Below are 11485 nucleotides of genomic sequence, written 5' to 3'. Positions count from 1 at the left end.
CTCTCCGCCCTTTACTTGAACAAGGAATCAAAACTGTACTTGATACAATATTGATTTAACTGGACAAATTTAGAAAGATAAGTAATGTTGACACATGGAAAGCTTTTCAGTGTCAGGCTGACAACATCCTTGCAACAGAAAGTGATTTTAAGTGAAAATACACATAATGGTAACAAGTCTCTGGTACTTGAGCCATGTAACTCCATGTTTCAATATAATTCTTTTGCTTTGTGATGATTTGTGGCTAAAAATACTATACACCATTTTCTGTGGTTTTATTTTTGCCCATGCCCTGTTTAGTGAGGGGTCACATATAGTGAGAGATAGTGCCTTCACAGCCTACGTCTTTTCCCATTTCTTCATGTGCAAAAGACACTGTTCATCCAGTGGTTGGCCAGGTAGGGTTATATCCCACTGGCACATTGTTCTCTGACTTGGAGAAAAAGTGTGCTTAGAAACTGTGCAATACAGAATTGCCATCACACAGAGAGCCTGTTGGCAGTACTTTCCTATTAGATATAGTTCAAACACCAAAGTGGTTTTCCTTAGCTTCTAGGGCACCCGCTGGAAAAAAAATCGCTGCCTTGCTAGGAAGCAAAATGCACTCACAAGATTTAAACACAGTACGGGCTGTCCTATGACACTAGCCTCACTTCTTCATTGGGATATTGTAGAGCAGGGATGCTCAGCCCACAGGCAACCCACAGCAATGCCAACAGGCCAGATCTGCCTTTCAAGTCCTTCAGGCCATGGCCCTGTGCCTTAGATTGGACATGCATGGGACCTGATCCTGGCATGCCGAGCTGAGTGGAGGCAGTGTGGAGCCCAATTCTGGCATGCAGGGCCTAGCAGAGGCGGTCCAGGGCCCTAGGGCTTGATCCCAGTATGTGGAGCTGGATGGAGCCAGTGTGAAGTTCCAGGGCCTGATGCCAGCATGAAGGAGTAGCATGAGACCCTGGAGCCTGATTCTGTCATGCAGGGCTGAAGGGAGGCCAAGTGGGGCCCAATCTGGTTGTGCAGGCCTGATCCTGGCGCACAAGGTCCAGTCTGGCCCATGTATTGGCACTCAGCCACTCATCTGGCCTATGGGGCCAAAAGGGTGAGAGCCACTGGTGTAGAAGTAGGGTCCCAGGGCAACCCACCAGGGCCAGTTTAATTTCCCCCAACTCTCTCTCAGCGCTAGGCTGGCAGCACTCTTGTAAAATGAAAAAAGCACAAGTTTTATGCTGGACTGCATTCTGCTAACAACCACTTCAGCTTCTCACAAGTTTCCATCCACCCCTCCCCAAAAGAAAGACAAAGAGGAAGAGAGAAGACACAAAGTACTAAAGAAGTGAAGCTAAAAACTTACACGATGAGGTTCTTCTTATCTTTATTCCATGAAGAAACACATGCACACATACAGAAAAATACAGTCTGTAAGGGAGTCCTGATGTTTTGAGAACATACTAATTGAGTCCACAGGATGTGAAGTGCTCTGCTCTCTTGAATCTGCTTTTATATACTTCTGTAATTACGTCAACTTCTTGCTTTTTCAGCACCTTACTTTTTACAGAATTTCAACCACAGGAATCTAAATGTGCTGAAGAGACTTGTGATAGAAGTTGCATTTGCCTGAACAGAAATCCAGCCTATTTTTGGATCAACTTAACATTCAGATTCTATTAAATTCAATTACCTTGTTTTTCACATGTTTACTTTTCTCCAATATTTCACAGATTGCTTCCATTATATTCACAGAGCCAAACCAATGCATACCAGTTAATTGCCTGGTCCTCTGGTTTTAATAAACTCAGTATTAAACAACCTAATTTTGGATCAACTTAATATTCAAACCTGACTTTGACCATGAATATTAATGTTACTTTAGCTTCTCTGTTACTTTCTAGGAAATTTTCCTATGGGACAGTTAATCCTGATAAAATGGATGCATTTGGTTAACTTTGTGCAACATAGGTATACCATTGAACTTAATGTGATTATTCATATGTGTAAGTATTTGAGGAAGTCTTAAATGCTACAAAGTAAACAAAATGTAGTACTGAAATATTAGGGTAGTAATAGATCAGTAATGAGTAAATGGGTAATATGTGTGAACTATAGCTCCAGCTCTATGGCATAAATAGAAAAATTATATATAGCCACATAACGCTCAGAGGCAGCTTCTGAATTCAGAACAAAGATACCTGAATATATGGTAAATCTATTGCCAGTCTGAGGGGGAATGGTCAAAAAAAAAAGTAGAGATGCTAAGTATAAGATAGAAAAAAAACTTCATTATTTCAAGGAGTTTGAAGTAGATTATCTGGAAACTGACAGCTCAAAATGTTAGTTTATCATTCCTTTTAGAAGCTAAGTTTTCAGGCATGGGACAGAAATAAAGAACCGTAAGTCCTTTCCGGATTAATGGCTTCACAAAGAAACAAGGCTGCTAAGACTGTATGGTTTGTAGTAGACAGTTTTGTAGAGCCTGGCATGAATAATTATTTTCTATATCTGTTTAAAACTTTTAACTTCTCATTAAATGACTACATATTTAATTTTTCAGTCTGTCCTTAACCTAAGAAAATATAGCTAGATTTGCAAATCACATTATCTAGTTTTATTTTTTAATCGTTGTTATGTACATTTTGCTAGCATTTGCTAGCATAATGGAGAAAATAGAGAAAGAAAATAGTATTACATCTTATACATCCAGTCCAAACAGACTTTTAAAAAACTGTGAGGTATTTAGGCATTCTATTAAATTGTGGTCCTTGGTAGAAGTTGTCAAAAGTGCCATGCTTAGATCCATTGATTTCAAAGAGAATGGAGTGAGGTTCACATCAAGTGTTTTTGAAAAACCTTTTCTTCATGTGTTAGGGCTGAATTTTAAAAGGCATATAGGGATAAAATAACTTTTCTTAGGCAACTGTCTCTAGATTCAATGTGGCATAATATTTACCAAATACAAAATCATCCTCTACTGTTTGAAACAGAAAAGCATGTCTGAGGACTCAAATTCCAGTCTTGCCAGCATGTGCCTTCCCCACTTTCCAGGCTCCAAAAGTGTACTGAAAAACCTATTTGCCTTATTAATTGCCATATTTTTCAGGTCAAATTTCATTTTTTGTCCTAGTTTTTCTAGTCTTTGCTTGGACTGTGGTTTCACAGAAGTTTCTCATAGGGCCAAGACTATAACCATTAGTTGCAGCAGAAGTTAAGATCCTTTCAAAGGAAAAACCAAGTTGTTCATTCCCTTTTATTTGTCTGTTGTTCCAGGACTTTCACAAGAGGGAACACAAGCTTGCCAGTCACAGTATGGCCTCTAGCCTAGAAGTTTTGCATCTTTTCTGGAATATGAGAAGTTTCCTTCAGAGACTATGGCAAGTGCTGTATCCATATCCAGATCTTACATTAACTTGGCAATGTAAATGTCAAGTTTACATTGCAGTTTGTACAAAGATACTTGTCTATTAGTTTGATGCCCGCACCTCTATTTATCAGCATATAATATGGGAAAGAACTGAAATATTGCAGCATTTGTGGAGTACTCATAGTTCAGTTTTAAAGGGACATTAATACAGATTGGTTTCTGTGAAGAGAGGGCCTTTGGCTTCCATTAACTTGAAGAGGACTCATACATATCACTTCACTTATCCTAAAACAAGTTTAGCATCTCCTGTGACTGATTCTGTATACCTGGAGATAGTAATCATACCCACTCAAAGCCATCTCCAGTTTTTCCTCCCCCCGCAAATCCATTAACTTTTTCAGAGTTTACCATTCTGTTATGGTCAGTTTTATAGCCAAGTCCAATTTTATATAATCCTTTTACTTTTTGCATTGCCTCTTAAAAATATGTTTTTCAGTTCTCTGTTTAAATTTACGAGCCCCCTCAATCACACAATATTAGAATTTTTGGCTCTATAGGAATGCCACAGCCCAGGGGGTTCTTCTTTAATTTGTTCCCTATTTCTCTCCAGAAGGAATGCATTTTAGGACATGGTCATAATATGTGCAATACTTTCCCACTTCTTCCCCCATAAGCCCGGCATTTTTTGTGTGTGTTTCAGTTTTCTTTATTTTGGCTGACATCCAAGAAGCTTGAAAATGATTGCCTCATGTATATATTTTAACTTTCAGTCATGTTTGGATTTTCATTCCATTCAGTTAATATGATGGCCCCAAAAGTAAATCTCCAGCTATAAGCATTCTTCAGTTAGAGCATTATGCTGTAAAATACAGAATGCCTTCTGGCACTTAGGCTGGGACCTTGTAAGAATTGGCCTAAACCTGCTGAATGTGTCATATAAAATCAATAAAAGAGGTATGTGGTACTAAAGAAACTGATTCTCTTTTTATAAAATAATCTAGAAGATCTCACAGTGAAGAATGTTAAAGAACTAACTGTATTTAATTTGTTTTTGCAACAGATGTGGAACTCTCAGTAAAGGGCATTTTGGGTGGGGATCAGTGATACAATAGAGACTTAAATCCTGCTTGCTACATTTACGCTTTTGATTTCTCCTGTTGATCCGTGTTAGAGAAAAGTAACTGGTGACACTGTTTTAACTGAAATGGGTTATTTCACTTCTTTTAGGTATTCATCTCAGCCAATTTAGCCAACTTTAATGTATTCATCTAAGCCAACCACAGGGAGGCAGGAGAAGAAGGGAATCTAGGACCTTTAATCCATGAGACTTGCAACAGAACATCCCAGGTAAGTACTAAGGGGCCAACTGAGCATCAGAACAGGGGGGCATGAAAGGCACCATTTACAGGGCTCAAGTGCCTCTATACTAATGCTAGGAGCATGGGGAACAAGCAGGAAGAACTAGCACTCCTGCTTGCCAACAATAACTAAGGTTTAGTGGGGCTAACAGAAACCTAGTGGGACCCTACCCATGACCGGGCAGTACGGATTGAGGGCTATAGGTTGTACAGACAGGGCAGAGTAGGGAATAAAGGGAGAGGAAGGTTGTTCTCTGTGTTAGGGAGCTCTCTGTGTTACGGAGAATCTACCTCAATCAAAATGGGATCAGAGGATCAGAAAGTTGAGGCATTGTGGGTTAGAATACATGAAGGTCAAGGGGAAAGGGACTTGGTGGTGGGGGTCTGCTACAGACCACCACATCTAGAGAAAAAACTAGACTTGGAATTCTTGAGGCAGTTCTCATAGGCCCTATGGTCTAGGGACATGATTGTCATGGGGGATCTAAACTACCCTGACATTTGCTGGGAGGAGTAGTCAGCCAAATCCAACCATTCACGTAATTAGGTTCTTCACCTAATGCAGGAGGTTTACGGTCCCACTAGGGGGAAGGCCCTACTGGACTTGGTGTTGGCTATGGGGGATGACCTGGTAGGGGAGCTGTAGATCCACGATCACCTTGGGGAAAGTGACCACCATTCAATAGAATTCACTATAAGGCACAGGGTGGGTAAGATAACTAGTGTAGTGGAAATGCTTGACTTTAGGAAGGCTAACTTCAGTATGCTCAGGAGTTTAGTCAATGATGCACTGCAGGACAAGAGTATTGGAGAGACAGGAGTCCAGGAAGGGTGGCTGTTCCTGAAGAAAGTGATCTTTTGGGCACAAAGTGAGAGGATCCCAGTGTGAGGGAAAGGTGGGGAAAGGGTCAAAAAGCTTCCCTGGCTAAACAGAGAAATCCAGGGGAGCCTAAGGGGAAAAAAAGAGGCATATAGGTGGTGGAAACAGGGAGAAATTACTGAGTAGGAGTATAACTACTTGGCCCACACTTGTGGGAGGCAGCTAGAAAGGCCAAAGCAACTACAGAACTAAGACTAGCAACACGTATTAAAGACAAGAAAAAGGTTTTTTTTTAATACGCATCAGAGGGATACCAGTCTGCCAATTGTTGCTGCTGACTTGGTGCAGAGTCACTTGGATGGACTGGATGTGTTTAAATCAGCAGGCCTGGACAAACTTCAAGGGTACTGAAGGAACTGTCCGGTGTCATAACAGAACCACTGGCATGGTTGTTTGAGCACTCATGGCAGGTCCCGGAGGACTGGAAAAGGGCCAATGTGGTCCCTATTTTCAAGATGGGGAGGAAGGAGGATCCGAGTAATCATAGGCCAGTCCGTCTCACCTTCATCCTTGGAGAAGTCTTTGAAAAGATTATTAAAGATCATGTTTGTGTGAGTTCAGTGGGGAAAATAATGCTGCAGGACAACCAGCATGGATTTGTAGTAGGCAGATCATGCCTGACTAATCTGGTTTTGTTTTATGACCAGGTCACAAAGTGCTTAGATGCAGGAGTAGAGGTGGATATCATTTTCTTAGATTTTAGGAAGGCCTTTGATACCGATGTTAGGGTGACAATAATTTGGATTTGGGGGAGCACTGAGTGTGCAGCTGAATGAAACTTTTTTCTGTGTCTCAGCAAAAGCTGCTAGTCACAAGGCAGGATGATATATTAAGACTAACCTTGCAAATGCTTAGGGAAGCAGTTTTCTATACAATGTCGTAGTGTTAGAGCCCACTGTGTAAGAAAAACAAGATGCAGCCCCTCAGCTACAGTGAAGAGATAAAGTGGAAGCAAGGCCTTGGAGATGGTGCCAAAATGAGCAAAGAACAAGAAAGAACCAGCAAGTGACCGAAAGAAGTGGAGGTCAAAGTCTTACGCATGTGCTCTTAGCAGAGAGGCGCATAAATGAATGAAATGCATAGGCAATTCCATGCTAATGAAGTAAACAGTAATCCGAGGTGTGGCTTGAGAGGGGAGGAGAAATGGTTAGAATAGAAGCAAGAACAGAGTTGGAACAAATGTTACTATTCATGAACCAAGTTGTATAAAATGTGAAAAGAACTATTGTTCGGTGCAGGTCCCCAGTTTGCTGTTTGGGACCCTTGGCCGAAGCTGTCTCCATTCAGAATAAAGCTGTTGCAAGGAATATGTTCAAGTAGCAGTTGCTCCCTGCTTGCTCTGGCTAATGAGTAACAGGATCTATGAGTGATTGGTTTGTCAGCTCCCTAGTCATTGGGTGCTGTATGGAGTCGGGGTCTAACAACCGTATCTCATCCCATTGTCATTAATAAATTAAGAGGCTGTGACTTGGAGGCTTACACAGCCTGGTGGGTGGAAAATTGGCTTGGGGATTGCACTCAGAGAGTAGCAGTAGACAGGTCAGTATCAACCTGGAAGGATGAGGGTTTTGCAGGGCTTGGTCCTTGAACCTGTACTCTTACTCTTCAATGTCTTCATCAGTGACTTGGATGTGGGTGTGAAGTGTACTGTGTCCAAGTTTGTGGATGATACTAAATTGTGGGGGGAATGACTGCAGGCAAACCTGGACAGGTTGGATAAGTGAGCAGAACCCAATAGGATGCCGTACAATAAGGACAAGTAGCAAAGCCCCCAGTTCTTCTTTTTTTTTATTTTAAACAGCATTCCCTCCCCTTCCCTAACCATTTCTGACTTTGTCTCTCCCTCTCTATTCCCTATAGGTAAGTGTAAGTAAGCTAAGATGTAGGATAAGCTTTAACATTTTATTTTAGGTAGTAAGTTTTATTTCTCTCCCCTCTGCAAATAAGTGCCCTATTTTAATAAAAATATCCACTGTTTTATAAGTGATAATTATTATGTTTGTATTGATTTTTTACTGCTTTTATATTGTGTGATTACTGTTTTAGGCCTATATATGTAAGTTAGCATAAGTCATGTCAAGTTTCTATCTTGTAATGTCAAGCCTCCATATTATCCCCATGCCTGGTTGTGTAACCTATGACTCATACTACCCCTCCTATATAACTTGTTTCCTGAATGAATGGGGATGAATGATGGTACTTGAGAAACAATGGCAGCAGGTCTAAAAATAGCTCCTTCTGAATGATCAAACTATCAACACCAACACCTGGACCAATGACCCAGCCATTGGAACCACCCTCAGCATTCAAGAAACAAAAGATGAGGGAACCCACTATTGTGCAAAGGCTGCACATGCTCAGTGTGAACACCTGGAATCCTCTGGAACAGGACTGACCTCGCCTGGACAGGCCCTCCCATAGGAGATCATAGGTAGTGTACCCCATAAAAAGGGGTAGTGAATACTGACTCCTTGGGAACACCATTTCCATCTGGACCAGACCAGCTCCACATCACACTGCCTATCCACCCCAGAGGCCCTACTGGCGACCCCTGTCTGGACAACGCTGAGCTGAAGGAGACCCTGACTGGCCATTGAGGACCTGCTTTTAGCCTGGGATAGGTAGATATCACCTGCATTTTTCTTCCTCCAATTTGGACTCTATTTCTCTCCTCCCAGACTTCAGCCCTTGCACCAAGCCTCTTTAACCCCTGCTGCCATTCTCTGTGTGTGCGTGTCTCTGTGTGTGCGCACAAAGGAACCAATAAAATAGCGTGTCAACGTCTCCCCTTTTCAATAAAACTGCTATCATTTGTAACCCCGAGTTGAGTTGTATTTTAGTGATCTCTGGTCCCTTCCCTATCTTAAATTCTGGTCATTGTCTCTCTCTCTCTCTCTCTCAGTGCTCAGCCCTGTTCCTGCCACTTTTTGCCTCCTTTCTGTCCCTTTTCTGCAGGCTCTTGGCCCTGTTGCTTTCTGGAGGCTCCAGCCTCTGGGCTTCTCCCCAGTATTACTCCTTTGCTTTGCTGACTTTCTGCTTTCAATTAACACAAATTAACCTTAAGTTTCCCCAACTTCCCTCCAGTCTGCCAGTTCTAATCCCAGCACTGGCAACTTTCATCTCAGTCTCCACCAGCAGTAACCCCAAGCCTCAGCTCCTCTAGCCCAGCTCTCTCTAGTTTACCAGTTCTAATCTCTGTCCTGGCAACTTTTACCCTCTACACCTTCACTGTCTTTCTTAGGTATCCCAAGTACACCAAGCACATACATACACACCACAACACCCAAGTTAGGAACTCACCTGTGTGTATGTGTAGGTGAGTGGTATATATGTGAACTGATATAGATGTATGTCACTGTGTACATGATGTACGAATTAGTGATCCGTGTATGTGTATTGATTGTGCAGGCATTGGTAACTGATTCTGGTCTAATTTCTTTTGGTCTGTATAGTGTGTGTAGGTGCTTGAATTGGTGATAGGTGTGCATTTGCCTAGGCTGGAAATTTTGGATGAGTATGTGCCCTAATTAGTAGTATGTGTGTGCAGGCCTCGGAGTGTGTTTGTGCGGGGGTGCTTAGAGTGTGTCTATGCACCTAGTGCATGTGTATGCACCTAATTGATTTTTCAGTGTGTTCCTGTGTAGCTGTATACCATGTCATCCTGTTTAACAGTGCAATATTGAGATCCTGAGAGTTGGTCTGATCCCACAGGGCAACAGACAAATGCAGAGTGCTGCACCTAGGGCATAAAAATATCCAGCACACCTACTGTCTGGGGAATGACCCTCTCAGCAGTGCAGAAGTGGAAAGGGATCTTGTAGTCATACTCAACTCCAAGATGAACATAAGTCATCAGTGTGACTAAATCATCAGCAAAGCTAACTGCATTTTATCATGTATCAGCAGATGCACGACAAATAGAACTGGAGAGGTGATACTTCCTCTCTATGCAGCATTGGTCAGACCACAGTTGGAGTACTATGTCCAGTTCTGAGTGCCATTCTTTAAGAATGATGTGAATAATCTTGAAAGGATCCAGAGGAGAGCCACTCGTATGGTTAGGGGCTTACAGGACACGTCCTATGAGGAGAGACTGAGGGACCTGGACCTCTTTAGCCTCTGCAAGAAAAGGCTGAGAGGTGATCTTGTGAACACCTACAAATTTATTAGGGTTGTGCAGCAAGGAACCAGAAATGCTCTGTTTACCAGGGTGCCTCTTGGGGTAACTAAGAGCAACGGTCACAAACTGACAGAGAGCAGATTTAGGCTAATCATCAGGAAAAACTTCACGGTAAGGGTGGCCAAATCTTGGAATGGACTTCCAAGGGAGGTGGTGCTGTCCCCTAACTTGCAGGTCTTTAAGAAAAGGCTGGAAAGGCATCTGGCTGGGGTCATTTGATCCCAGCACTTTTTCCTGCCCAGGGCAGGGGATCAGACTCAATGATCTGTTGAAGTCCCTTCTCACCCTAACATCTATGAATCTATGAATCTTAATTTCGAACTGTTTAAAAACTGGGCTGACATTTCTTAATGTTAATTAAAAACAAGTTGATTCTGATTGGTTTGGCATACTACTGTTCAATATTCCTAAAATGTCAGAGATCAGGAGTTAAAGTATTTTATTATAATTATTATTATTATGCTGATTACTAGTATAGTACTGACTGTTCAGTTTTGGGGGGGAAAAGATTAACTTAATACTTTACAATCATTAGTTAATTTATCAATAATTTTCCAGTGATATTATAACTATAATCCTGATACTAGTTCAGAATATGAAAAATGAAGAATCTCGTGCTTACACACACACACACACACACACACACACACACACACTTTTTTCAGATAGCTAATTTACAATTTCTAATTCAAGTAGCTGGACAAATGTAACCAGCCAGAGCTGGGAAGGTATTTATTTGCCAGAAACAACTTCAGAAAAATGATAAAATAGCTTAATGTATACTGTGTAAAAGAAAAGGAAAAAAAAATTATTAGACATGTAAAATAGTGTGAACATACAAATAGTTGGCTTCCCTAAAAGGAATATATATACTGAGTAGAACATGTGAACATATTTAACCTATGGTTTGCTTCAATTCATAGAGCTTGGCTGAACAGGAATGCTCTACTGCACATACAGAAAATTAAACATGTGCTTAAATGGTTTGCTGAACCTGGGCTTTTTTTATACAGCTGGGAATCAAGTTCAAGTATCTCCATTCTTCTCTGTCACCATAGCCTGGGGAGAAAAGTGCTAGCAGTGTCATAAAGGACCCATTAAAAGAAAATTCTTCACTCAGCTGCACACTTCACCCAACCATAGTGAAATATTTTTTATGGTTTCATATACATATGTATTCAAATTTAAGTCACATTTAAGTCACATGAGAAAAAAATATCCCTGAAACCCAAAAGATTTACATTAGTCAACAGTGGAAGTACAGTATGTCAGAATTCAAAAGTGCTTATTTGAAACAAGATAGAATAATTTAATTATGTTCTTTTACTAAGCATCAATAATTATTAAAATATATTTAGATTACAAATTATATACTAATATAGCCCCTCCTGTTGGTCTCTCTCTCTCTCTCTCTCTTTCTCTCTGTCTCTGGGATTAGAAATTGCTCTCAAGTTTCTTAGGTAACACCAAGAGCTTCTATCATCCTATCAGAGCAAAATTTTGTATGTATGCTGATAACACAGAGAATTAGATCTGAACATGTGCAGACAAACCTAGCAAGCAGAAAATTCCACTGCATGCCCAGCATGTGCCCCCTGCTCGACCCCAAGCCTTGTCAATCAAGACTGCCATAATGCACATGCTCAGTTTACTCAGAGCATGAGGTAATCTGATCTAACGCACATGCTCAGTTCACTGACTGCATGATGTAA

This window comes from Crocodylus porosus, unplaced genomic scaffold (genome assembly GCF_001723895.1).
Source record: "Crocodylus porosus isolate Cpor-Errol unplaced genomic scaffold, CroPor_comp1, whole genome shotgun sequence".
Lineage (NCBI taxonomy): Eukaryota > Metazoa > Chordata > Crocodylia > Crocodylidae > Crocodylus > Crocodylus porosus.
The sequence above is the reverse complement of the archived record's forward strand: the minus strand, read 5'-3'. Positions refer to the sequence as shown.